We start from the raw sequence: 26,066 nt of genomic DNA on the forward strand, positions 1-26,066 counted from the left end.
GAGCATTAGATCTAGGAACCTTGAAATACTAGGGTTTTTTTTTTCTGCTAATCTATGCAATGAAAAATTGGAGAAGAATAAGCAGGAAGGCTGGCAGAGCCTTCAGTGTAGACCCAAATTCTGAACCCGATTTCTGAGAATATCTGTCTCCAGCACCATGAACCATAACACCACATCGCCCATTGCTGGCTCCAAGAACATCCTTCTCTACTTGTCCCATATCCCAGACCCGTGGGACAGACTGCCAGCCACTTCCTGAGGGGACCCTCATTTCTCAAGGTAACTTTGTATTTGTACATGCTCCTTTCCCATCCTCTCGGTTACTAAACTCTACCTAGTCTTTAAAGCTCACTTGATGCCACCTCCTTCTTAAAGCATTTTCCCACCATCTCAGCAAGTTGAGACTGGACCTGTGATCTCTCCTTTCTCTTCCTTCAGAGCCCAGCATCTCTCTTGTCACCCTGTAGAACCAGTCCCAGCTTCTCATTCCTACTGGATGGTAAGATCAATAGTGAAAATTGTATCTTTTGCCTACACTTTAACACATGTAACAGATTATTGATACAAAAAGGAGAAAGGGTAGGGAAAATGGTTCAGTTGTAAGCAGGAAGATCAGAATTAAATACCCAGAGCTCATTTCAAAATCTCTGGCACGATGATCCATGTTTGTAAGGAGGGAGAGGTCTGCCAGATGAAGATTGGTGATCCCCAGGTGCAAGAGAGAGACCTCATTATCTCAAAATAAGGTAGACAGTACTCCTGAAGAATGATACCTAAGGTTGTTTTTCGGCTTCCAAACGCACATATACACATGTATATGGCCACACATAGATTCATGTGCATCTAAACACACACACACACACCAAATAGATAAATAGATGATAGATAGATAGATAGATAGATAGATAGATAGATAGATAGGAAGATAGATAGGTAGATAGATAGGTAGATAGATAGGTAGGTAGATAGATAGATAGGTAGGTAGGTAGGTAGGTAGATAGATAGATAGATAGATAGATAGATAGATAGATAGATAGATAGATAAAGATTGAGAAAGAAAGAAGGGGGAAACCATCATTTACAAAATAAAGTGAGACTTTAACTATTTTCATCAAATGCAAGCAGCCAAGGCTGAACTCACAAAGAGACTATATTTTGAAATGAGGACTTTCAGGAGGTAATTAAGGCTGAGCAAAATCAATTTGGTTTGGTTCTGATCCAAAAAAGCTTCTGCTCTTATGCCAAATACCAGCAGGGGCTACACACAGAAAAAAACAATGTGAAAACCCAACAAGAAGCAGACCATCTACCATATAGAAGGAAATCGATCTTAAACCTTGAACACTGCATTTCAAGAATTTCAAAATGATATCTTTAGAGTTTAGGCTAACGTATCTATGGAGTTTTATTATGCCAGACCTGGACTAAAAAGTGAATGATAGAAATACTTAACTCCATGGCATGAATCTAAAAGATGAAAGAAGAAAGGTCACACATATCAAGGTGTCTCCTCAACCTTGGGACTAGAGCATGAATAGTCCAGAGCCTCCAATTGGTCCATCATCAGTGTCTGTCCAGAACTCGCAGTGAGGCTCACTCCCGCAGGCTATTTCTGCTTAGAAACCCAGTGTTACTTATATTAAAACCAAGCTGCTGCCCTGTAGCAGGACTCTGAGCAGAGTCACTAGTCTGGGTTTTATGGCCATCCTAGCAGAGACCCAAGAGCTGACATTTTATGACCTGAGGCTCAATGGACTTCTGCCTCCTTTCCTCCTGGCCTTCACTAGAGCCAACACTCCCATCACACCATGGGTTCCTTCCATTCTCCTCACTCCAGACCATTGTTTTTTCCAAAATGTCTCTTGTTCATGTGATTCTATCTTGGTTTCTGCATGAGCCGTTCTGAGCAAGTTGTTCATAAGGGCTAATCACCCTTTAGTATCATTCCCTGGGTAGATAGTGCTAGCAACTTGAAGAGGAAATATTTCATTCCTATGGTCTAGAACAAGGAACTAGTAAAATGGAGAAAAGAGTGTCTTGCCCCCAACATACAACAGTAGATAATGGTAAAGTGACATCCTTTCTTCTCAAGCACAGCATCCATTGCTGTGTCTGCCTCTGGTGCTCAAGATGCCTTTGTTTCTCTACCCCTTTAAGCCCTTCTCCTTCCCCAGCCTGAGAGCAGCACTTTTGGATGAACCTAATATGGCTCTCATTAAGTTTCTGAAGGGATGTCTCCAAGTGACCTCAGGAGAGACGGCTGTCAAAATTTTAACCTAAAGCTTGAAACATGATCTTTATGGGGAGAGATGAGAGAGCCATTAAGGAAGAACAGGGGAACACAGTAGAGATGGGCAAAGGTGTCCTGCAAGTGGGCCCCGTGGGCCAGTCATAACTTCGAGAATGCATTGCCTCATTTATCCCCTGACCAGAGCTCCACCAGGGGCTATTGCATAATATCACAGCATGGCTACTGGTTACCAGGTGTCTAGGCTTCTTAACTTCATGAGGAAAAAAAAACAGAGAGCAATACAGCGTTTGGCACACCATTTAGAGGACAAAGGTGGATCTTTGTGAACTTGTCCATGCCCCAAGAGCATACAGAAACTTGGTCAAAATGGACAAATTTTGACTATGTCCCCCACCTGCCAGCATGCCTTCTCATGCCTGGAGGATTCAAGCAAGAGTTCATGTATTAGTAGCTACTACTTTAGGACATAAATACCTATGTCTTGATTAAGCAAGTTAAAATCAAGTCAACCATCATATATCTGATCACCTACTTTGTGCTCTCATGCTGGCTACCAAATGCATAATTTAAGTAAGATAAAGCATTAGGAAACTTCAATACCAGAAGACAGTAAGCAGCCTCATTAGTAATGACAAGTGTTTTCCAGGTTAAGTACAGGGATTCTGGAAGGATCCCGATGAAATAATAATGCCTGTGGTTGCTGGTCTATGAGCTCAAGCACTTCCTAGCCTCTCTCAGCTCTTTTGTCTTCTTCCTGCTTCCAAACTTTCATCTCCCTTATTCCTTAAATCCCACTACCAGAGCACTGTCAAAGTCATGGCCCTCTCCTTGATCTGTGCACATATATTCTCATCAACTTTACCTTCCATCTCTATCTGACTCCCAATGCATAGTCCTTAGTGACAGCAATTGCTCTAAAATAAACCACAATAATTACAATTACCAAGAGTTGTGTGATACTTTAACCGGTTTTACCCATTGAATCTCTTTTCTTTCTTTTTTTTTTTATTTTGTTTTGTTTTTGAGATAGAATCTCACATAACATGTTGCTCTCAAATTCACTATGCAGCAGAGAATCTACATAAACTCTTTCCTTTATGTCCCATGTGCTAGAAATCTCAACATGTGTCTACCCTGCCTAGATAGCTAAGAACCCCATTACCCTCATCTTACAGGTGAAGAAAGGAAGACACAGATGGAATTCTTATAGTATTTAAACCCATGCTCCAAGAAGTCCAAACTGTCAGATGGATAGAGTGGTTATTTAACTCCAGAAGGGACTCAGCACAATTTCCCAGAGTCTGTATAAGACCAGAAAATGTGCTTCCCTGCTCCCCTATCCAACCTTCCTTTATCCCAATCATCCCGTTGCCCCAAGTTCTCCCCATCCTACCCTTCTCACTTTTCTCTCCCCATCTCCCTTTACTCCCCTCCCACCCACCCTTAAGATCCCGATTTTTTGCCTGGCAATCTTGTCTACTTCCCCTACCCAGGAGGATAGCTATATGTTTTTCTTTGGGTTCACCTTCTTATTTAGCTTCTTTAGGATATCAAATTATAGACTCACTGACCTTTATTTATGGCTAGAAACCAATTATGAGTGAGTACATCCCATGTTCATCTTTTTGGGTCTGGGTTACCTCACTCAAGATAGTATTTTCTATTTCCATCCATTTGCATGCAAAATTTGAGAAGTCATTGTTTTTTACCGCTGAGTAGTACTCTAATGTGTATATATTCCACACTTTCTTCATCCATTCTTCCATTGAAGGACATCTAGGTTGTTTCCAGGTTCTGGCTATTACAAATAATGATGCTATGAACATAGTTGAACAAATGCCCTTGTCAGATGATCGGGCATCACTTGGGTATATTCCCAAGAGTGGTATTGCTGGGTCCAGGGGTAGGTTGATCCCGAATTTCCTGAGAAACAGAAACACTGCTTTCCAAAGTGGTTGCACAAGTTTGCATTCCCACCAGCAATGGATGAGGGAACCCCTTCCTCCACAACCTCTCCAGCAGAGGCTATCATTGGTGTTTTTGATTTTAGCCAATCTGACAGGTATAAGATGATATCTCAAAGTTGTTTTGATTTGCATTTCCCTGATTGCTAAGGAGGTTGAGCATGACCTTAAGTGTCTTTTGGCCATTTGAACTTCTTCTGTTGAGAATTCTCTGTTCAGTTCAGTGCCCCATTTTTTAATTGGGTTAATTAGCATTTTAAAGTCTAGTTTCTTGAGTTCTCTATATATTTTGGAGATCAGACCTTTGTCTGTTGCGGGGTTGGTGAAGATCTTCTCCCAGTCAGTGGGTTGCCTTTTTGTCTTAGTAACAGTGTCCTTTGCTTTGCAGAAGCTTCTCAGTTTTAGTAGGTCCCATTTATTCAATGTTGCCCTTAATGTCAGTGCTGCTAGAGTGGCTTCCAGGTGCCCAAGGCGAGGTCCCCAGTTAGTTCCTGGGGCAGCTGAAGATAGGGAACCTGAAATGATCCTATCCTATAGCCATACTGATGAATATTTTGCATATCACCATAGAACCTTCATCTGGCGATGGATGGAGATAGAGACAGAGACCCACACTGGAGCACTGGACTGAGCTCCCAAAGTCCCAATGAGGAACAGAAGGAGGGAGAAGATGAGCAAGGAAGTCAGGACCAAGAGGGGTGCACCCACCGACAGAGACAGTGGGGCTGAACTATTGGGAGCTCACCAAGGCCAGCTGGACTGTGACTGAAAAAGCAGGGGATAAAACCAGACTCTCTGAATATGGCGGACAATGAGGGCTGCTGAGAAGCCAAGGACAATGGCACTGCGTTTTGATCCTACTACATGTTCTGGCTTTGTGGGAGCCTAGCCAGTTTGGATGTTCACCTTCTAGACCAGGACGGAGCGGGGAGGACTTTGGACTTTCCACAGGGCAGGGAACCCTGACTGCTCTTCAGACTTGAGAAGGTGGGGGAGAGGAGTGGGGGGAGGGGGAGAGGAGTGGGGGTAGGGGGAGAGGAGTGGGGGGACGGGGAGAGGAGTGGGGGGAGGGGGGGAGGAGTGGAAGGCTGGGAGGAGGCGGAATTTTTTTTTCTCAATAAAAAAAAAAGAAAAAAAAAGACCAGAAAATGGACCGCATAATATGCCTCTTTGGCATAATGATTACTTTCTTTGAGCTCGTCATTTTGAAGAACTGTAGACACTGGAGTAGATCTAAAAAGCTGCTCTTTTATAAGAAGAACCACATTCATAGAGGAAATTGCCTTTGCAAGGGTCTTGCTCTCACCAGAAAAAGATCCACTAAATAAATCACTAGAGAAATGGGAACTTGGAGAGGCATAAAGTTTAAGCTGCAAAGTAAACCTTTATTTGAGGTCTTTATCCTGCCCACCTTACACTAAGTCGAACTATTCCCTATCTTCCTTGGAGTTAACCACATTTGCTGAACAATTAGATAAAAGAACAGTCCTTAACACAAATGAAGTTGGGTCCATTGATCTCTGTTAATTCCTGGTCTTTGAAATTTATGAAACATTTGGTACTGTCTAGTCTCTTAAATTGAATAACTTTTAGTTTTCCCTTATCTAAAAGATTTCCCAAGGTCTTGCAACCCACTGATGGGTATAATTTGAGGTGAAAGAATTTACTTCTTCAACAAGCCACCTTCTACTTTTTAGGCAATGATTCCCAAATTGAAGTGAACAAGACAGTTTAATGGAACGAAGGAAGGAAGAAAGGAAGGAAGGAAGGAAAGAAGGAAGGAAGGAGCGAGGGAGGGAAGGAAGGAAGGAAGGAAGGATACCCAAAGCACAGGAAGAAATAGGCACTGAGTCAGAATGTCCTGGAAGAATAGGTTGAATTAAAGCAAAACAAAATACCATTTAGTGTGACTACAAACTATATGGCAATAATAACTCATTTTGAGTTTGGGGTTCTCTTACATTAAAAACCTCGAAAAGGGGCCAAATCTCTTTCAGTGTATATGCTAAAAATCTATAGATCTTTACTTCTTTTTCCTTATTTCTGAAACTGTAATAATGTGTTTTATTCTCATCCAAGAAGATGCATCTGCCAAATATTTTTAATTTAAGCAAATGCCTCAAGACATAGAACATGAGCGTACCCTGTTACAAGGTCATGGGAACAGCGATAACCACAGGAATGAAGGAGTTAAGTGACAGGATGAGCACAATGCAGAAGGAGGTAATTTGGTATTTTCACATCATCCTCACTTGGGATCACCTTATCAGTAACCTTTGTCATGCCACTGTGTTACAATTTCCCCTTTCCCTCCAGCATCCTGCCTCCTATCCTTCCCTTCCTTCTCTCTCTCCTCTTCTGTCTCCCCATCTCTCTCACCCTCTCTGTCCCTCATCTCTTTCCACCACCCTTTTCCTCTCTATGTAGTAATATGGGCGGCGGGGCTGCATCCCCAGCACCCCGGCTGCCTGCTCGGCTAGCTTATGCCCCGAAATAACAACACACAAACTGTATTCTTTTAGACACTGCTTGGCCCTTTAGCTCTAGCCCTTACTGGCTAATTCTGATATCCCAATCAACCCATCTCTAATAATCTGTGAGCACCGGCCTTACCGGGAAGATTCTAGCATATGTCCATCCTGGGTCGGAGCTTCATCACGTGCATCTTCCCGGGAGTGGGGAGCATGGCGTCTCTCTGAGGTGTCTGCTCCCGAGAGGAGAGCTGTGGAGTCTGAGCTCACTTCCTCTTCCTCCCAGCGTTCTGTTCTGTTTACTCCTCCCACCTATCTTCTAACCAATGAGGGCCAAGCAGTTTCTTTTTATTTAACCAATGACCTTCCTCCATCATCTCTAAATTGGGGATTAATCCCCAGTCCTAACCCAAGCTAAGTATGCATGTTATAAACTACAACCGAGCCCCCTTCGACTTGCTTCCTAGTCCCAAATGTCCTGAGAACTAACCACTGTCTCCCCAGGCCAGATTTCCCAGACACATATCTTGAGACAGGGTTTAGGGTGAAGTGATCCTGGTAGGATGAAGTTTAGGCCTAGAAAAGCAGGAGAGGAAAGCAAAAGAACGCAGTAGGAGATGCACAGATAAAAAAGTTAATGTAGAGAGAATTAATGTTTTCTGGAACAAAAATTATTCAGCGTTTTACTTGAGACTCCGGAGGCTGTTGCATCCATCCTCCAGTGTCTACCCTTCCTTGCCTAAGGAATTCACTTAGTCCATCAACTGCCAAAACAATTCCATTAATTCCCTGGAATTTGCTTTGGACCCAGAAAAAAATAATCTGTAGGCAGAGTCACGAAAGCTTGCCATGATAAACTTTCATCTTTCAGAGGAACTAAGGCTTTACATTGGTGAACGCATTGCAGCTGGCACACCCCTGCCTCTCTTCAGTATTTAAACTATTTTCAGTTTAAACTTCATAAAATATTAAATCTACTTACACTGTGTTTTATCGATGTCTCTTTTTCCTCACCATATCTCTGTCAGAAATCATACATGGAGAGATGCTAATGCTGATGTCATTAAGACTGAAATTATGGGTTTGCCCTCACTAGGAATATTATGGAACAAGGGAAGCCTCAAGTAAGAAAAATATATTAAATTTTTATTTTGGGGACCACGAAAATGGACTAATATAAATCCATGAATGACAATAAAACAAAAAATGGTAAGCAATTTAATTTCAAACCTTCATTATGATCTCAGAGAGGACCGACTTTGCTGTGTTAGCTGCATGGACATCAGCTTATTGATGCATCAGCTTCCTAAGTTTTAGTTTTAAAGTAAATATAAAGCAATATTCCAAAACTGCTCTTACGACGGCCACCAAGTTCACAGAGCTGAAATTTACCTTTGAGCTTGTAGGACATGCAGTGCACACAGTCAAGGCATTCTGAGGAAAAGAGACTCCCAGTTTCCCATGCATGTCTACTTACATTTCATCCTTCAGGTTTCGAGGCTGTGACTTGGGGCAGCTCCCAGACTTGACTCTTGGCAGGATTCCAAATCTACACCCAAGAGCCCAGTAGCTTCCTCTTTCCCCACCTCCAGATCAATCACAGAAGCTTTCCCTTAGCCCTCTCTCTAAATTTCCCTTTGATCATTATCTTGTCCCTGTTCTAAAGCCCAAGCTCTGTCAGGCCCCTTCAGCAGGGGAGACTAACTGTGCTAGCAGACTGACTGCAGATTCCTTGGAAGCTGCAGCAATTTAAAGACCGCCTGCTGATGCTTTTGCTCTGCAGGACTTCAAAGGGGAGAGCCACACATTTAAACACCAGGGGGGAGAACTGCTGGAAATAGATGCAAAAGCTCCCCCCAGAAGCCTGGTAGTGCAGGCTTTAGTGCTTCAAGCAGAGCTGATCCCCAAGGAGGCACAAAACCCAAATGATACCGGTTAAGGACTAGAGATAGGGGCCAGAATGGAATTTTAACCCTCTGCTAAATGGCTCTACGCAGAATTCTAACCATTGGACCTCAATTTCCTCCACTATAAAGTGAATGGATTTTTGATCTTTTAAGAGCCTTTCTATCCTTTCTATCCAGAAGGGTGGATTTATTTCTGGAAGGATCAATTAATGGATGGATGGATAGGTGGATAGATGGGTGGATGGATGGAAAAAGAAAATAGATTACATAGGCAAAAGGAACATAGTAAATGATTTAAAAGATGACTAGGGATGATGAATGGATGGACAGATGGATGATAGGAAAGAAGAAAGGAGTGAAATCACATAGTAGAAATAACATGAGATATTAGATAAATCCAGAAAAGAGAAAATAATAGATCTGAGTCCTTATTTTACTGGTTATTGTCAGATTTTGTGTTTTCCAAAATCTACACATAGCCTTATATTTAAGTTCCCTAGACTGAAATAATCTTACCTACAACTAGAGAAGATTTTACTGCATATAAGGTTTGAATAAAGTAAGTAGAAATTGTTTCGTGTACTCTTACAGATGCCTAGTACTTACAAAAGAACCAAAAGTTGTTGAAGTAGTGGAGAAGTTTATTGGTTCTCAGAATCACCACCAAACCAACTGCAGGTATACGCAGTTGCAGCTGTGAGCATCTGTATGTACAATTGCTGATTAAACATGCCCCCACAACTTCCCCTAGTTCCCAGTACTGACCTTTGACATGCCTAGCTCTGTGAGAGGACTACATCCAGTACATATCTGAAGTTAGAAGACTAAGAATCGTTCATGATCATGCTTCCTAAACTTCCTGGGGGCATTTCCCACCAATTCCTGTCATTAACATCTGAGTACTCTAGGTCCCTGCTTTCCAAGCCTTCCCCACCTCATCTTAAATCTAGACTTCAGCATCTCTTGCCTGGGTTCCTCCAGTCACCTTCAAAGTATGTCAACAGGATTTTACCCATGGTTCTTCACCTCTTTTAATCCAAATGCCATGGAGAAGCAAATACATTTTCTAAACACTCTTGCAAGCTCAAAACCCTACACAGGTCTTCTCCTTCACTGCAGATGTAATCTGCACATTTTATAAGGGCTCACAAAGTACCCGGTGCTGTGCCCCAGCTGACTTTCTCAGCTTCACCTGTGTGGTATTCTCTCTAGGCCAATGGGATCTATTTCTACTGTTCTTTCAGAACCCCAAACATGTCAAGGCATTCCTCACTTCAGAATCTTCCTCTAGGGTTCTTCCATGCCATTGCTCTAACCCTTACACACTCCATCCTTTAGGTGATGAATTCTTGCTGTCTACCGTCATGAATATCACTCAAAAAAAAATGTTTTCCTTGTGTCTCTCAATTTAATTCAGCCCCTGGTTATACTCTTTCTTGGAATCATTTATTATTGATGTGTTTTTACCAATTCCTATTGTAATAAAGCATTCTGGGATCACATAAGTAAGAATTAGTTTCAACTTTATCTTCAGAATGGAATTGTAATGCCCTCAGGACAGAGGTGATATTTGTTTTTGTTGTTCTTTATCGGTGTATTTCTACTAATCCGTTAAGTTCAAATATACAGGCCATTAAATATTTATTAAATTAACTATCGTATAAAGAAATGAAGTTGGTGCATTTACAGTGATAAAGAGCTGGAGGGGACAGCTTAGAAGTTAAGAGTGTTTATTGTCTTTCCAGAAGACCTGGTTTCAGTTCCCAGCACCAAGCTGAACAGCCTACACACCTACAACTCCAGCTCCATGTAGAAATTGACTCGCTCATCTGGCCCTTGCGGGCACCTGCTCCAGCATGCACCTACCTCTGCATGCGGGCACACCCCCCCCCCCCCCACACACACACCACATGCATGCAGGTGCATATACACATGAACACTTAAAATCAATGTTTTTAAGTAAGTACTAAGATGCAATATCTTACCAATGCTTTCTTAGTTCTCTTATAATTAAGCCTTAAAAATTCTTGGGAAGTCAGTTATCTCTAAGGAGGTTGTTTGGAGCTTTGAAAAGGAATTCGGAGCTGAGGTAAATTAAAAGCACACAACCTAGAGCCTTGAAAATGCTTATTTTCTAACCTTGCTTGCAATTTTTACAAAAGTCTGTTAGTGGTTGCATTGTTCTAATGGAACTGGAACATGTTTTAAACTGCTTTCAAATTTACTATGGTCAGGCCACTGCTATAATGAAAACACCGTGTGGAAAAGCATCTCCACAATGAACTGCAGGCAACTGAGAAAAGCTGGGAGCAGGAGAAGTGGTCTTCCCCACGGAAAATCACACCAATTAGTTATCCAGGGAGGAAAAGTCCTGCAAATCTATCAAGCAACATTATAGGTACTGAATGAGTTATCTGTAGGAATATATACACACACATATAGATTTAATAACAATTAGTGGAAAGGGGGTCCTTGAGTTTGAAGAAGGGTGGAGAGCGGTTTATGGGAGAATTCGGAGGAAGAAAAAAAAGGAGAAATGCTGTAATTACAATCTTAAAAAAGGAAAACCTTAAAGACTTTCCCTCTAAGTCATGTGAACGTCTCAGAATAATTAAAGCAACAACACTTATTTAAATGTTTGACTTCAAAATCCACACAAAGAGCAAACTTAGAAACTGAAGCAACTGCTGGAAACAATATATTCATAAGCCATGCAGATTAGTGACAGGTTCTCTATGTCCATGCCCAAATTCTCAATTTTCCAACAATTCAACTTTCACCTGGGTACAATCTTCTTCTTAACCAGTTCACACTACGTTTTATGTCCGTTGATTAGATTATGATGCCTACTGCATGAAAATATCTGCAAAGTGAAGAAGAAATGTACATTCACAATTCAACCAATCTGAGGCCACATCATTCACGTTAACAGCCCAAAGGTGGCATCTTCCATATTGATCATGGATGCTGTCTTGGTTTCTCTTTCTGTTGCTGGATAAAATACCCCAACAATGGCAGCTTAAGGGAGCAAAAGCTTGTTCTACTCTTTTTATTTTTTTTGATTGAGACTTTCATTTGGAACATCTAATGATCATCTGATGATGCAGAGTCCATACCAAGTACATGTGACATAACATTTCTTTTTTTTTTTTCAGGGTGAGGTTGAATGTTCATTCAGGGGGTTATGGAGGAGGAAGGGTGAAGGGGGGATAGAGAGAGAGGGAGGGAGGGAGGGAGGGAGGGAGAGAGAGAGAGAGAGAGAGAAGGGGGGAAGCAGAGAAGTGGGGAGAGAGGCAGAAGCGAAGCTGCCTCTCCGAGAGGAAGATGGAAAAGAGTATAACATTTCATTTTAGTTAAGAGGCTCAGCCCATCAAAGTGGGGAAGTCAAGGCGGCATCAGCTAGAAGCAGCTGCTTGTCTCACATCCACACCCAGGAAGTAAAAGCAAATCAATGTATGCTGTTGCCCCTCAACTTGCTTTTTCCATTGAAATCATCTAGGATTTCATCCCAGGAAGGAGACCATGGGTAAACTTTCTACTCGATTAATACTGTCATATCACAGGCCTGTTCAGAGGCCCAACTCCCAGATGATTCTAAGTCCCATCAATCTGACCTTCGCATACATCTATAGCAAGACTAGACATTGTTCGTGGTGCCATTCTATTCAAAAAGCAAATATCAATGTTCTTGCTGATGTTTATATTTCCCAAAGAGCAAACAACGGCTTCCCTTGCAGTGCTAATCCAGCAATTGTCCCTGGTTAATAATGACTGAGTGATTTAAAAGTTTCAAAGGCAACATGTACAGTTTGCCAAAGCTGACTTCCCAACAAAGCCCAGTCCAGTTAATATTTACAGACTAACACGCTCACCTCCACTGAAATCCCGCCTTACACATCAGCCCTCGGAAGAACGGCTCATGCCACAGGTAATGCTGGGCTCCAAGATAAAGAGTAACCCAGCTAGAAAGCTAAGGTTCACAAACGTCTGGTTTCCATTAACTGGTATTGCAACAGTCTCTTCAAAGGCAAAGAACAATTTCCCCTTCATACCTCAAACAGATTGCTTTCTCCAAGGTAGCAGATACAGAAAAGGCTCTTAGGCCAGACAGTATAGCCCTAAGTTGCAGAGTAGTTTGGTAGATAGATTTTAGATGGGCTTTTTGTTTCATTTTGCTTTTGGTAGGGGTGGTTTCTTTTTAATGAGATATGTAACATATGCTTACTGTGACAGGATAAAGAAATTGAGAGTCTGCAATTACTGATTTTGAAAATATATATGAAAACAAAATGAAGGTATGTGACTGATTTTCTCTTACTGTTACATGGCAAACCTTTTCCCACATATTATAATGCTCTCTGGTATCCAATTGATGGGATACCTATGTATATAGTAAATATATCCTTGTTAACTCTCAGCAAGCAGGTAGCTTCCAATTTTTCTCTCTTATAAACATTCTAGAGATAAGCATCTAATGTGGGATTCCTCTCTGTATGCTGTGAATATGTTTTATTACCATTGGTTAATAAAGGTTCTGCTTTGGGACTATCGAGCACAGAATAGAGCAAGGTGGAAAGTCCAAGCAGAGATAGAAGAGAAAAGCAGTCAGAGTTAGGGAGGTACCATGTGCATTCCAAAGGAGAGAGGTTCCCACCCCGGAACCTTACGGGTAAACCACGAGCCTAGTGATAAAATACAAAATAATAGGAATGGGTTAAGTTAAGATGTAAGAGTTAGTTAACAAGAAGCCTGAGCTAATAGGCTGAGCAATGTTTTAATTAATACGGTTCCTGGGTGATTATTTCAGATCTGGGCAGCCGGGAATGAACAAGCAGCCTCCGTTTACAAACATCCATTCGACAGCTCTCTCTACAAAGATTTATTAAATATCTACAATGCCAGAGATGTGATGTTGACATTTTTGTTTACATCCTTATTTATTTCTTTAAGATACATTAAGAAGGTGAATCCAAAGACAAACACATAGGCATCCTCATGAATATTAACCTTCATCAGGTGATGAAAGGAGACAGAGACAGAGACCCACATGGGAGCACTGGACAGAAATCTCAAGATCCAAATCAGAAGCAGAAGGAGACGGAGCACGAGCAAGGAACTCAGGACCACGAGGGGTGCACCCACACACTAAGACAATGGGGATGTTCTATTGGGAACTCACCAAGGCCAGCTGGCCTAGGTCTGAAAAAGCATGGGATAAATCCGGACTAGCTGAACATAGCGGATAATGAGGAATACTGAGAATTCAAGAACAATTGCAGTGGGTTTTTGATCCTACTGCACGTACTGGCTTTGTGGGAGCCTAGGCAGTTTGGATGCTCACCTTAGGAGACCTGGATAGAGGTGGGCAGTCCTTGGGCTTCCCACAGGTCAGGGAACCCTGATTGCTCTTCGAGCAGATGAGGGAGGGGGAATTGATCGGGGGAGTGGGAGGGAAATGGGAAGCGGTTGCGGGGACGAGGCAGAAATCCTTAATAAATAAATAAATTTAAATAAAAAAAAAAGAAATGTAACTGATCAGACCGTCCTTCCCAGATTTTCACTGGAAACAGCTGTTCTTCCAGAGAAGTGGTACGTATTGGGCCTTCTATTGACTCCATTCTAGGATGCCTCCTTCACACCGTCTTCACCAATGCCTCTCTCATAGTGAAACTCACATGAGCAATGTAATGATCTTATGGAAAAGTGAAGCATCAGCTCCCAGTCTCTAGACCCTCTCTCCTCATTCAGCAACTGTGTTAGGTGAGGCCTGGCTCTGTGCTTTAACGATCTCCTCATATTTCTTCCGTAGTGACTAAAGTCTGAGAGCTACTGATTTTGAGCACAAGAGAGTCGTGAGTGGTGCTTCCTACCAACTGACATATCCCCCTCATCACCTCACTGACATCCTTTCTCAATAGCCTTTGCTGACACCGGCTGAGAGCTAGCGCTTCACAGAGCTACCCGTGGGATTTTAAGCATGTTGTTGAAACCACTTGTCAAGAAAGCAAACTGTATAACTGAGTTGGCTAGAGTACCGAGATAAGTAGGAAAGACTGATGTGCTCATCTGCAGGTGGACTGGGCAGGACCGCACACAGAGCCTGGACCTTGAGCTCGGAGAGCATACAGAGCTAGAGTCATTAGCTAAAAACCTTCCCAGAGCATTCGCTTCATCTCCCTTCAACTCTATGACCCTGGGAAACTGCATAATTCTCTTAATCCTCCATTTTCCCTCTAGTTAACCAGGCATAAAATATCCCATCTTGCATGAGTTGGGAATTTCACATACACTGAGCTATATGAAATGTTTTTGAAGCTGTAAAGTCCTGTCCACATTACCAGCAAACATTTACCATCAGAGTGCTGGCCCTGGGTATTGGGGAAGGTTGCTCTTCCCTTGCAGCGTCCCTCTTCCTCATCCTAACCATGAAATTCAGTTTTTCCTGTGAGCCTTCAAAGGCCCCATTTATCAGCTGTCAGAGTACAAAGCAAACAGTTTCCTTGGCCTCCTTTTGAGTGGTATCACTTACACTTCCCAGTTGGAATATTATCCTTCTTATCGGCAGACTCCGGAGATGCATGACCCGCCACCTTCCTAAGTTATATGGAAAATTACTTAGACAGAGCATTCTAGTTGCAGGGAAATAAACAGACTGTGAAAATTCAACACACTATTGGAAAAGCATGCATAATATTTAGAGTTCAAAGACAAGAAAGCACTCAAAGGCTGATGTTTTTACTGGGATAAGGAGGGTGTCTTTGACCATCATACAAATAAATGGTCAGAAGAGAACTCTTGGGTGTCTTTTGCATACATGATTCCCATGGCAATTCTCATTGCAAAAAATAGCAATGACTTTTCAAATGTGAATCATGCTTCATGCCTATCTTTCATAAACATTTTTAGATGTAATTAGTTAATAAGCTCTATGACTATTAGGCAAGCTACTTAAACTAAGATTCAGTTGCCTTCTCTGAGAAAGAGAGATAAAGATATACTTCATCTCAAGTGGCTCAAGATTTATCTTAGAGGACCTCATCTAACCCTTGCCCATTCTAACTCTGCTGAAACTCCCAACAACTCACATCTGATGTCTATTGCATATTCAGGGATTCAGGCTCCTTCCAAGGCAACTTAAGTGTAAACAGGGCATAGACATGAAAGGACTGGATAATCCCAGCTCTCCTGGGTGGAAAAGTGGGGAAACTATCAATGGACTTACACACACACACACACACACACACACACACACACACACACACAGAGAGAGAGAGAGAGAGAGAGAGAGAGAGAGAGAGAGAGAGAGAGAGAGGAGTGGGAATTTCAGATCATAAGACTTATCCAAAGGAGAAAGACCACATAGCAGTAGTAATCTAAGAGTAATCTAAGACTGGGAAGCCAAGAATGGCTTCCTAATGAGGTCACATTTAGGCTAAGATTTGAATGACAAGAAGCAGCCAGCAAAATGCTCTAGACAGAGGGTGTGACCAAGGGATAGGCTTTGGAAAGACTTCTAGACTCAAGTAAACATGAAATGTTAAGGATACCAGGAACAGCATGGGTTAAATATGGATCCGTGAAAACAGGGGAAATCAGGAAGCAATCAGAATGCCAAAAATCAAACTCAAGATTGTAGTAGACAGGATTTTGAAGTTTGCTTTTTCCAGTGGTAAAGGAGGATGGTAGTTGGCTTTAAATAGAAGAGCACTTTGGTCTTGTTTTATTCTTTTAGAAGACAACTCTGAATCCTTGATGAACTGTCGGTGGCCAGATGAGAAAACCAAAGGGAGATCTGTGAGGATGGTAGTATTTGCTGAGGTTCAGTAGGGAGACATTGATTTCAATTGGCATAGAAAGTGGGGAATTTGGAGGAGACATAATATGAGGATGTTTTGAATAGAAGGTCAAGAGAATGATGTGCTCAATTCAATGTGAAAGTTGGCAGAAAGAAAAGCATCAAGAACAGGGCAAATTTCCAACATGAAGTATGAAAAAGTTACTTTCCCTTGGTGGAAAGATAAACTGGAAAAAGAAGCGAAAGAAAGAAAGAAAGAAAGAAAGAGGAGGGAAAAGGGAGAGAGGGAGGGAAGGAGGAAGAAAGGAAGGAAGGAAGGAAGGAAGGAAGGAAGGAAATCAGAAGTCTGAATTGGACCTGTTATTTGGGGGATACTTAAAGACATTCCTGGGTGATGTCAGACTGGCACTTAGTCATGAGAGTCTATACTTCCCATGTATGTTCAGACCTGGAGTTAAAATCTCAAGAATCATGGTATCTCAAGTTCTCCTCAAGGATTGAGAGCACTACCATGCTCTCAGTGTTGTATGCCAGGTTTGTTGTTAGTTCCCAGGAAAATACAAGAAAGCAAAAAGATCTTCCCACTAGGCTATCACACTGCATTCCTAGATTGGGAGAAAGGTTAGTGCATAAGTCCCTTTAATTAGCCCTATCAGCCACCACACACCCAGCCCTCTTTAGTCTTCTGTAATTCTGCTACTCCTAAACAGGAATGAACCATCTACCTTGCTCGTGGGACAGCGGAGTCTGGAAGGGAATAATGTAAATAGAAAAGAGGTCTGTATTCTCACCTCACTGCAAAGATGGAGAAGGCTTATTAACATACTCAGCATCAGGACCCAGGGCTAAGTTCTGGCTTTTAGGCCTTAAGTGTGTGGGTCTATCTAATCACTGCAGAAGGAAATGTAACTCTTTTCAAAGCTAGCGTTACTATGAGGAAATGTGTATGAAGCCGAAGATAGCAGAGAAAAAGAGTCTCTCTGCTGCTGCAACTGGATGATAGCAACTCAAAAGCAGGCTCATGAATGGCTGCTTGCTTCATAATTGCCCACCCTTACCCTTAACGGATGTTCAACGTCAAATTTTCTACCAGTGACATCGTATAGTCAAAACTGTGGAAGTAATGTGCCATGGAGTGGATACTGCTAGATTCAAACATCAAAATTTTCCTCTAATGACTACATTAAATGTGACCACGTTCTTAGCCTTGGTTTCCTAAAATGCAATATGGGTGTGATACCAATTTTCCAGGTGTACATGTGAAACTTCGTTGTGAGGGCTTTGCAACCATACAACATTATGTACAGGGGATTTGATGAATGCTCCCGAAATATCTTAATCTGGAAACCAAGATTGGCATGGGAATTGACTGAAATCTTAACTTACTCAGGGAAGCAGTCAATGGGTTTTGTTAATGAGGATATTGCCAGTATTTGGCAGAATGGAAGTTCTATACATGTGTGTAGAATGAACGAGTACATAGAAAAATAGCTGTGTAAAGCCCTTGAAGGACACGATAAAGATCCTCTGTGGGGAGGGAGTATAAAACCTGCCCTTATACCACAGGCCCTTCCCCACTGAGCTCAGCTGGTGCCCAGAAGTAGGAAAAATCAACTTTATGATTCAAACTTTCAATAGCATCTTTGTTCAAGAAGACTGACATTGGAGCTCAATGGGAGAATAAAAAAGAAAAGTTCCCGTCACTATATAATTACCTCAAGGTTTCTTCCTTCCCTCTGACTAAAGGAAAGGCACACTTTGACAAAGGAAATATTAAAAACTGCTTCTGTTCTGTCAGGTTTTTGAAAAAAAAAAATATCATTGTGAAGAGTTCTCTAAATACAATCAGATCACACAGCAGGGAGAATATTCACTGCCACAAATTTCTGTCACCTTGTAAAAGTGAAATTGCACAAAACTTTCAAGTATTCTCAAGGTAACGTTTCACCAGAGTGTATCCGCTGGGGGCCTTGACTGGGCAGAATGCTAGCAGACAGTCCAAGGAAGGCTGTGTTTGGGCAAGATTAAGGGGAAAAAAATGTAAACTAGGGTCAAAGATGAAGAACTGTTCTTTAGTATGAAGTTGTTTCTGTTTTCCTACACGAATGTGTCTCGTTAATCTCAAGTGGAGGGCGAATCATGATCCACAGTCATCACATTCCCAGAGCATCTCCCAGGACTTGTCACATTTTGGGAAACGGTGTCTGGGGTCAGCGAAATAAACATGATACACTTTTGCTGTAGTTTGAATCTTAAATGTTCCCCCAAGGACTTGTGGGTTAGACATGGTCACTGGGCTGTGATGCTCCTAAGGGGGTGGATGAAACCCTTAGGATGTAAAGCTCAGTGTCAGTAGGTTAAGTCATTGGGAGTGCGCTTTGCCTCCTGCCATGCCATACCGTGCTGCTGCAGGTCCAAGGCGACAGGACCAAGTGGCAACAAACTGAAGGCCGTGAAACCATTACCCAAAGTATATATTTCTTCTTTTAAATTATTTATCTCTAGAGTTTGTTGTTTTGTTTCTTTCTCTTTTAAATTACATCAGTGGAAAACTAACTACTACCACTTTCCAAATCCTTTCTGGACAAAGTAATTGTTCATTTCTTGTCATTCATAACTCAAACAAAAGCTACAAATACCCAATCATCTGACAACTTCATAAATTTACCGATCCATATTAGAATTCATTTATTCAGCCAGATATGTAAAAAATCTGTTATGGAGTAGATATTGTGATAAAAAATTATAAGATTGGGGGAAGAAGGTAAAATAATGCACCATATTTGTAAGAACTCCCTTTTGAGAGAGAAGATGAAGTTGTTCTTGGATAGGAGAAGTGGGATGACTCCTGGGCCTTGGCTCTGTTTGTCTTCCCACCTGCCCGGTAGGTTCTCAGTTGTGCTCCCAATGTGATAATACCAGGATAGGCAAACCATTATAACAGCTGACACAATAAGGGTCACCCCTCCATAACTCAGTTTCTGAACCCTGCCAGTGCTGCATAAACACGACGGTGATGAACTCACGGGTAGAATCTAGCACACCGCATTTGTAAGAACAAGGAGGAGACTGATATTTATGGACTGATACCTTGCTGACAGCTCGTGACAATGTGTTAAGCTGTATGTTTACGAGTGGCACTGTTCCCTATCTCTGCCTTATTGATTAACCTTTAAAAGTTTAAAATGCAAAAACCCAACTTAAGACTGAAGACAGGATTTGGATTGGGGATTTCTGTCTCTGTTCAGTTACCCTACGATAGTGATGGCAGGCCATTTACCTTCCCCGGGGCTTCATTCTCTCATCTGTATCCTTGAGTCCATAACACTGTTTCCTCTGGAGCATTGTCAGACCACTGAGTCGAGCAAAGCATGAAGTGTGTTTTATGCAGTGTCTTTTATGCAGGCCACTAGACAAGATTCACTATTTTTATTAGGGATGTATTAGCTATTAGTGATGTACAGAAGAATATTGTCCTTATCTGACATGAGGAGCATCAGGGGAAGCCTTTCTCTGCCATCATAGCTCTTAGCTCTTGCCAGATTTCTTAAACCAGCATGAGGTTCATTCAAGCCTCTGGCCAGGTCACTGAGACCATCACAGCCATGCACTACCTCTCAACCATCCCATGCTATTTGTCTCCCATTTAGTACCATATCCTCTATGAAGCTTCTGAGTGCTGGCGACACTGGAACTTGAAAGAACATAGTCCTCCCACTTTTCTCTTTCCTATTTTCCTCTATAGATCAAGGCCATGCACAGTCAGGTACTGAGGCCCTGTGTGCAGCATGGACCATAGCTCTGCCCCCTCTAAGATATGACCTTTTTTTATCCTTCTCCAGTCTCCTGGATTATGGTTGGCACGTGTTGGTGTCCGACAAATATTTGTGACATGGGTGACTCGAGTGATTTGGGGAAGCAGCACCAAGGTCTGAGCATCCCCATAGACAAGTCAACAACAAGTGACGGGTCACACTGTCCCTGTCTGTGTGACCTCTAGAGAGAATCCCGACCACCACGATTACTAGTCATCAAGGGATAATATTATAAGAGTCTTATCTGTATTTTGCACCACAGGGAGAATTCTATGGATGTCACCAGAATTATTTGTCACACTTTCCAGCCATAACAACAAATAAAACACGTGCCATCATTTCTCAAAGAGTCTATAAAAGAAAAATACCCTTGAGACAGTTATACCCCACAGATGATGCCTGGAGTAGTCTAGACTCCCACCGAATCTAAGAACACTGTGTTAAAAAAGGCCTCAGGCACGGACTAGTCCATCCCTGTTGTTTTACAGATAAGGTAACTAATATGCAGAAATTTCTGTTTTTCAGAATCATTTTTGCTGTGGCACTTTTTATTCTTATTGCTTTTCTTGAGATTTATTAGACTTCAAGACACACAATATTACTCAGAAATAACATTTTATTACACTTAGACTCTTACAAGTACATATATAGCTAAAGGAAAATATGAAAGTTATTTAGAAGGAAAATTATTAGATAGTCAAAACCCAGAGCAGGGAGAACAGTTTTGCCCTTTTCGATAACAGCTGTCCATGTAATGGAAAGGGTTGCATACAATTTCTAAGGATAGAGAATCATCCTAAGGAAGGCCCACGCCTGAAGGAGTCCTGGGTGGAGTAGGGAGGAAGGTATCAATTTCAAATCACTGACAGAATGAAAACGATGTTTTATAAGAGTCATCTGTTTTATAAACTCTGTGGGCAGTTCCCAGAGGCATCTATAGCTGCCCTCTCTTCTGACTAACTCCAATAACTCCAGAACCTGCTTTCCTTTATTTGACCCATCCCCTGCTGGTTGTTGAGAAGAGGGTGTGAAGGCTAAGCCAGCATTTCTGATCTTAGCCCTGGATAGTGACATTGGAGAAGGGCTCGAAGGAACATTAACAGCCATGCTGAAAAGTCAGAATCATATCCCCAAAATAAAGAGACAACCAAAGGGGTTTTTACCTGGAGAATGATAGAAGGCTGTATTTAGACATAAGAATGTCTCATCAGTACAGTGGGGGGAAGATTTGTTTTATTCATAGAATGGAAGGGCCCTTCACAGATCTGAAGTATTTCACAGTATAGATACATAGCTATGATTCAGGCTCCTATCTAAGCAAAGAATGAAATAGAATCTGAGATCAGCAGCTATGACATCAGACAGGCCAGTGTTTAAGTTCCTAATACCTAAGATGCCTGAGATTTAGGGTGCATCCCTAACCTTATCAAACTTCAAATTTCCTCAGTTGCAAGTGGGTATATAATAGTGCCACCCCGTGATGTTGGTGGTGATGTTTAAAACCAGTACCAACTGTTAACTATTTACAAAGGTCAGAGCTCTTAAAGTCTTGTTCACTTACACTGAAGTTGATGTCACAAGGAAAACATTTCACTTACTCAGTAGGTCTTGGTTAATTAGTCTGTGACTGAAGAAACCAGTTTTTTTTTAAATATTTATTTATTTATTTATTTATTATGTATACAATATTCTGTCTGTGTCTGCCTGCAGGCCAGAAGAGGGCACCAGATCTCATTTCAGATGGTTGTGAGCCACCATGTGGTTGCTGGGAATTGAACTCAGGACCTTTGGAAGAGCAGGCAATGCTCTTAACCGCTGAGCCATATCTCCAGCCCCAAGAAACCAGTTTTTAAGATGCTATTTCTCTATCTTATGTAAGATGATGAAATACATCTTCAGAGAATGCTATGAAGCACAGGGGCTATTTTTCATTATTTTTTTCTTTGTTTGTATATTCATAATTATCAACTGTAGCAGGTCAAATGTTTACGATATTTGAAACCTGCCAATGTCAAGCCTTCTTCTTTCCATCCGAACTGGTTTTCCATCTTCTAATAACAAAGCTAGAGAAAGGCAGGGCTAACTCCTTCACAGCATCTAGCCCTGTGGAGCCGTGTAGGGTTGTACAGCTGAGCCAGTCACTGGGACACAAAGACCTGGAACACAGGTTTCCCTCCGACATGTCTCAGCAGCCAGCCAAACTCATGCAGTGTTTCCATTCATCCCCACTAAAGTTTATCAGCTAAGCAGCAAGCAGAGGGAAGAGATACCATGGCATGGCACACGCCTGAAGGGGCACAGGACCGTTCACTGGCATGCACTGTATCTGGAGCCCTCACTTTCCAGATGAGTCAGATGAACAGTCTGATGGCTTCCTTCAGTTTTAACGATACAGAGAAAATCTTACACAGCAACCCACATGCAAATATTTGAACTGATGCTCTCTGTCTTTCAGTCAGCGAACCAGAACTGGAGCAGAAGCTGTGCAAAAGGCTTTTCCAGTCTAGGCAAAGAAGAAATGCCCATGCCATGCAGAGAAGTTGGAGGATGTCGTCCTGGCATAGGCAATCTCCAGCTGACACACACGAAAAGGTCATCTACCTGTATGCCTAACTAGAGATAGAGGCCCATGACTTTGGGTCTCCAATGATGAGACGCTGGCCCCAAACAACACTCAATGGGTTGATCTTGTTTAAGAGTCGGGAGGTTTATCTAAATGTGAGGCTTTGACAATTGGTATGCAAGGTAAAAATGGTTTACTGTCATCTTAATTATGTGATGTCCTGTTGTTTGTATTGGGCAGCAGAGCTGGCCACAGCGCACACAGCTTAATCACCATCCTATTCCAGAGGCACACACTTCCAGTGTCACCACACCCTCTGTGTGATTAAAGCCACTTCAACTTTCTCCAAGGCCACGGTTTTGGCTACTTGTCACCTTCAAAACTCAGCTTCAGCCGGGCAGTGGTGGCGCACGCCTTTAATCCCAGCACTCGGGAGGCAGAGGCAGAGGCAGAGGCAAGCGGATCTCTGTGAGTTCGAGACCAGCCTGGTCTACAAGAGCTAGTTCCAGGACAGGCTCCAAAACCACAGAGAAACCCTGTCTTGAAAAAAAAAAAAACTCAGCTTCAGGAACCCTTTAGTAAGGGTTACTGTGCAGTGATGTGAAGTTTCAGGTTAGAGATTGAACAATAATATAAATAAACTTAATGCCATTGATTACATACTTAAAATTATTTAAATAATAAATGTTATATGAATGCTATCATAAGAGCACCTTTTACTAAAAATCATTTTAACTATTAAAAATCATACTCAAACTTACTAGAGCTCCTCTTTGCATCAATTTTAGAATAATGGCTAATATACATAAAGAATATACATAAATATAGGCAAATACCTAAACTACCACATGCCATCTTATTATAGCAAGTGTTTTAGAAATAAGACAAGATGGCTCAATGAATAAAAGCACTTGGCAGACTGAGCACCCAAACTCAATGCCTAGAACCCAGCTAGCTGTGGAAGGAGACAACAGACTCCACAGAACTGTCCTCTATTGTCTGCATGCATGTTATGCCCCCAAATTGCATACAACATGCATGCACAATAAATTAAAAAAATGTTTAAAGTCTACAAAAAAAAAAAACAGATGGCAGACTCAAATAATAGAAGTCAGACTATCTCACCCCTATGACCTCTCTGCTCACTAGCTTCTAACAGTTAGATACCCACTCTCATTATGAAGGACCCACCATCAAGACAGCTCTATGCCCTTTAAGAACTGAAGACCAGAGTAGAATTAGGTTCCCCTTGGGGACACCAAAGTTTGCTCTATTTCTACTATTCCTGGCCTCAAAAAGAAGCAATTCTGTCCACTCCTTTAAAGGATTTCCTTTTCAGTTCAACTCACTTGGAGTTAGTGAGAAGGCAAAAAAGATTAGTCCACTGGCCCACACAAGACATTGCTGTTATCTGCATGCAGGGCGACATTACCATGGCGGTGAGACACCTGAGACTACTCCCAACCAATCCTGGATACCAAGCCATATCCTAGCATCAAATTCACCCAAACTTCAGAGAGGCCCAGTGAATTAATAAACAAATAAACCAGAGCACAGAACTGGAGGCTGGCAAAAAGTCCCTGCTGACTTTCACCTACTTCCCTCTGCCTGTCCCCTGCCCTTGAGTGTCAAAGGTCAGTCCTACCTCATTATGGACCCTTCCTCTAATGACTCAAGTTATCAGGCTTTGGTTTGATTTTGGTTTTATAACTTCCCAACTCTCAAATAATGAATCTGTCTTGTCTTTCAGAGTAAAGTTGGATACACTATGTTCTCTGCAGAGTTTTTTTTTTTTTTAGCAGAATTCTTGTTCTGGTACTGTTTTATTCTCAGTTGGACTATAAGGCACCAACTGAAGTTAACAGTCATTTTACTTGAGAGCAGCCAAATCATAACATATCACCAGGAATTTGTGAGGCAATTGAAACACTTCAACAAAGTCTTTCAGGTAAAAGCATAGCCTTCTGTAATAACAGCCCTTTAGAAGGTCTTGGTATATACTTTCTTTTAAAAAAACAATTTTTATTGTTTGGGGGGGGGATTTCACATCATGTGACCCAATTCTGTTCACCTCCCAGTCCCCTCTCATATTCTCCCCTCACCCCTGCAGAAATCCCCAAAACAAAACAAACCATAGCAAACAAACAAACAAAACCATCTTAGATTCTCCATGTTTCCCACCTCTCCAAAGCCTCTTTATTCATCCTGGCAGCATTGGGTATGGGGTGTAACATAGTATATCCTTTTGTCCAATCAGCTTTACCAACAAATGTTCATCGCAATGAGTCATTGGTCTGGTTAAGAGCTCTGTCTCTAGAAGCCAGAGTGGAGAAGAGAGAATTGGCTGCTGAAACATGGCCTTTGACATTCACACACCCACCGTGGAAGATGTGCATTTGTAGCCACACACATAAACCCACACAGGAGTAATAAACAAATGAAACCTTTTTGTGCGGTGTGGTTCTTGAGACTGGAAGGTGGCTCAGCAGGTAAGAGCACTGGCCACTCTTCCAGAGAGTGTGTCTTTGATTCCCAGCACCTACATGGCAGCTCACAAGTATGTGTAACTCCAGTGCCAACAGCTCTGGCACCCTCTTCCAGCCTCCATGCACACTGCATGCATGAGCATGGTACACACATATACATGCAAGCAAAAGATTCATATACATAAAATAAAAATAAATATTAAAAAATAAAAGTAGGGTTCTTCTTTAGGTAACTTTTATGATGAGCATCTATCAAGTATTTGAAGTCATAAGGTACAGAGAAGCATTGAACAAGGAGCCTTGGAGGGCAGAAAACAGGAGATACATAATCATAATAACCTGTGCTAGACCAAGACACATGTCTATCACATGCCTCAGACATGTTCAGGCACAGAAGTGACACTCAGTTAAAAGAATGCAGGGACCAACTAGTCAGTAAAGCAGACTTTGAGGGATTTTTAAGATGCTCTTACAGAAACATTGATATTTAAGGTGGGTTCGCTCTCATTCATTCACTCAAGAGAGCATTTCTTTTCTGCATGTTGAACATCGGTTTGGGACTTGGCAGAGCTACACGGAGAATGCAAAGATGAAACGGGTTATTGATCAGCAGTGATGGAGCTGCGTGCTCAGTGATATGCAGCTATAGGCCTTTGTGTTCTCCTCTCAGCAGATATGAGGCCCTGTAAAGCATGCTTCCCAAGTACAGACGTCTCCGGCTTTCTCTAACTTGCAATATTTCAAATACATGGTAAGCACTCCACAGTGTTTGAGTAAATAATAAGGGGCCATAGAGGTAGATAACTGTGATGTT

Source organism: Microtus oregoni, unplaced genomic scaffold, assembly GCF_018167655.1.
Source record: "Microtus oregoni isolate MIOR12 unplaced genomic scaffold, Mior012 000022F_ref0000154, whole genome shotgun sequence".
Lineage (NCBI taxonomy): Eukaryota > Metazoa > Chordata > Mammalia > Rodentia > Cricetidae > Microtus > Microtus oregoni.